The sequence below is a fragment of the Polypterus senegalus genome, chromosome 7 (genome assembly GCF_016835505.1).
Source record: "Polypterus senegalus isolate Bchr_013 chromosome 7, ASM1683550v1, whole genome shotgun sequence".
In the NCBI taxonomy this organism is placed as follows: domain Eukaryota; kingdom Metazoa; phylum Chordata; class Cladistia; order Polypteriformes; family Polypteridae; genus Polypterus; species Polypterus senegalus.
This window is the reverse complement of record NC_053160.1, coordinates 135250535-135254639: the sequence shown is the minus strand read 5'-3', so window position 1 is coordinate 135254639 and position 4105 is coordinate 135250535.

Sequence of the window (4105 nt, the reverse complement as noted above, 5' to 3'; positions counted from 1 at the left end):
TAACATTGATATTTTAGTGTTAAAAATTAGTATGTTTTTTTTTTTGTAATTATTTATTCAGTTTTATAGACTATTGTTTTACCTGATTTATTTCATATGGAGCGCAGGCAACATTGTCACAGGAGCCACAGGTAGATAGGCTGGAAAACACAAGAGAACCTCAACCAGAAGTAAATACCCAGGTGTGTAATTTTGTAAAATTCTTTACTACATTAATCTATCCATTTATTGAAACTGCTTATGGCAGCATGAGGTACAAGAAGGAGCAAACCCTAATCAGTATGCCAATCAGATACTCCCACAGTCACAAATAACAATCCAATTTAGAGTTTCTGATAAAACTAAAAATGAGGCACTTGAGATGTCAAAGGAAACAGGAGCTTATTGAAAAAATGTAAATACAAACAATTTGGGCAGGTCCGGTAATGGGCTTTTGAGCCCAGTGTTGAGGAAGCACACAAACCTCTGCACCACACTGTTCTTCAGTCTTTAAAGAGATCTGTTACAATAATTTAAATTATTTAGTTATGGCAAGTTGCATTGCCTGCAAACATTGTTAGTCCCCTGTGTGGATGCATGTTTTCCTCTCACAGTCTATAGACAGTCTGTTAAATCAATCAATTAAATTGGTTTTGTATTAGAATGCCTGAGTAAATGTTTCTGTAATGGACTGGCATCTCATCGACGTCTGTTTTCTGCATTGTTTTCATTACTGCTGGGATAGGCAATGGCTATGTCACATGATAAATAATGCTTTAACTTAGTTCTGAAGCATAAAATACAGTATCAGTGTTTATATACATGCATTATTACTGTTCATAGCTGTACACTATATATATATATATATATATATGTACACACTATTGGCCAAAGGTTTTAGAACACCACCTACGTTTTTTTAAGTTGTTCTTAAAACTTAATCAGTTGAAATGCAGACACACCTGCTCAATTCATATTGTAGTGGTGGAGCCATATAGCCTATCCGAGAAGCAGTGGATCAAGACAGAAAACTCTGAATAGGGCACTTGTTTATTTCAGTGTTTTTATTTGATATTTTACATATAATTAACCAAATTGCTATATTTTGTCAATTTTGCTTAGGCCAGATTTATCTGGTCACTTATGTGTTCTGTGCATCACTTAAACTTGGCTCAATAGTGTTTTTATGCTCTCCATATTCTCTTCTGCTGTTCATTTTATAGATTTTGATTGGTGATATTGAGAACTTTCTTGGAAGTGCAGAATATGAAAATAGCACATCAGAGGTAAATATCATTTTAAACATATTTTAAGTGTATAATATTCATGGACTCTTACTTATGCATGTATTATTTTATCTTCAATTAGTTTTATTTAAACTTAAAATAAATTAACTTTTTCCAATCACTTGCTTTTGCAGTTGAGATTATCCAGACTGCATGAAGAGGCAAATGTACCAAGTCCTCCAGAATCTCCTTTTGCTTATATAAATGCTGATACTCCCACGGTAAATATTTAATGTTTTAAACATTCAGAATTAAGAGCAGATTATTTGATAGGAGGAGAGGAGAAATGTGTGAATGTATAGAGAAACAGGAAGGTGCTTGTGAACCTAATTTGTTATCCTTACAGATTTTATCATTTTTATTTTTGTTTTTGTTAGGTTCAGATTAAAGTATCTCAGTTGGATGAAAACGATTCCATCTTGACAGAAGTAAGTTTTACTCAGGGTAATTCAGTCACCTTCATGCACAAATCTAGCCAAAACTATTATAATTTACAAATTGAGTACTATCCATTGGACTACATTTTTAGAAAAGGAAATGCATCTCTTTGATTTCAAGAAATTACAGTCGACAATCAGTTAAGCCTCAAATTTGGTAAAAACAACCCTTCACATAATTGTGATGTTTGAATGTCCTTACTCTTGCTCCAACACTTTCTCTTAAGAATAAGTCCATTGAAAATTCAAGGTGTCACGTTTGTATTTTCCAGCCAGATATCCTCTTTTTATGTCCTTCCTATAGACTCAGAAATGTCTGTCGCTCTCACATTTTGATTAGCCCCTTACATTTCATACTACTGTATATATTCTACAGTTCATTTTTTTCACTTTCTTTATAAAATCATGTTGTATTTTATGAGGTTTTTCAGAGCTTGAAGGATTAATAGAGGAAGAAATCATTATCGAAATAAACAGGGAAACAATATTGAATGATATGCAGCGAATTTATGGAACAACAGAACTCCTCAACAAAAAGCTTAAAGTATGTTTTATTGGAGAAGAAGGGCATGATTTTGGCGGATTAACTAAAGATCTTTTTTCTTGTTTTTGGAACTGTGCCTTCACTGAGTGGTTTAAGGGTGAGGATGCACTTGTACCTTGTATACCTCTCTATCATTATCATAAAGCACAAGAAATCTTTACAGTTGTGGGAAGAGTATTGTCTCATATGTGTCAGCTAAATAGATGTATACCTCCAAGATTCTGTAGGTCAACATTGCTTTCTATTGTATTTAATACCTCCACCATTCACAATAACATTCTTATAGATGACTTTCTGCTTCATGTAACTGCTTCAGAAAGAATCCTCCTAAAAAGCAATTAACCACTTTGAAACATTAAGAGACTTTGAAAAACAAGAGCTCTTAACATTTTTTTCTGTAAATGGCATGCATAGTATTCCAACACCTATAAATCTTAAGGATCAGCTCATTCTTATTGCACAGAATGAACTAATAATTAAACCAGGGTTCCTCAATAATTTTATAAGAGAGTCAATTCCAGATGCCCATTTCACAGTTTTTTGGTCACAGTTAGATATTGACTCAATTTCCTACCTATACTGGCAAGAAATGCCAACTACAGAACGCGTTTTGACATGCTTTAAAACAGAAACAGATCTCAGGCCAGAGGAAGAAGTTGCATATTATTATTTGTGTGATTTCATTAAGTCAATAGATCCTGAGGAACTGTCCAAATTTTTGCATTTTGTCACAGGTTCACCTTTACAGCCTGCTGAAATCAATATTACATTCAATCGGTTATGCGGTAGCTTGCACGACCCATTGCACATACTTGCAGTAACACTTTGGAAATTCCAGTTGGCTATACATCAGTTCAAGAATTTAAAAGAGAATTTAAAATTATACTTAATTCTGAGTATGCATTTGGAATGACCATATTATGAAATTGCAAAACAAAAATAACACTTGAAATGTCTTTGAATGAAACTTTAGATATCTTTTTACTGAGTAACTGAAATTCAGGTTGACACAATAGATAATATGTCTTTTTGAGTGAGAGCTAATTCATTTGGGTATAGCTGATATTTTCATGCAAATTTCATATATTCAGTACATACTTTTTTCAGAAGTTTAATTTTCCTTTAAGGTTTATCCAGAGCTCGTATATTTGTTTACAGATACTTACAGGTGTAACATTATAATCTGCATTTAAACAAATGCTTCAAAATTAAAACTGAACAAATAATAGCACCAACTACAACAGTATTATGCTAAAAATGTACTTTTTGATAGCATCCAAAAGGTGGCACATAAATGTTTTCTCAGTTTATATTTGGAAACCTGTTTACTTTCACCATTTAAATGTTTCTGATATTGTAATTTAAAATACTCGCTGTTAATGATAATATGTGAATGTATATTGTTTTCAGTACAAGTTGTTGATTTAAAATAAGTTGTTAAATTAATTCAAATGTGGTGTAGTTTATGTATAAACAAATTGTACATCTGTGTTTATTCAACTTCATTAAAAAAATATCATTTTCTTCATATGTTTTGAGTTGGTGGATTATGTGTCACATGTCAAGGCAATTTGGTATAATTGTGAAGGAAACAGTAAAAAGAGAGAGTTTATTTTTCTTTTAAAAATTATTAAAACAAAATGTTTGGCATTTGTTAAATGAATAACACTGTAAAATAAATGTACAACTTAATGCTTAATCATGTCTTTTTATTGTCAAAGTTTACAGAATTCAGTTCTGCACACAACAATCATTACCATACATAACTGTTAAGACCATTTTACAAAAAAGTAAAAATGAATTTAGGTTGGTTATAGCAAGCTATTTACCATGTAGTATGCATTACTGTTGATGCTGGA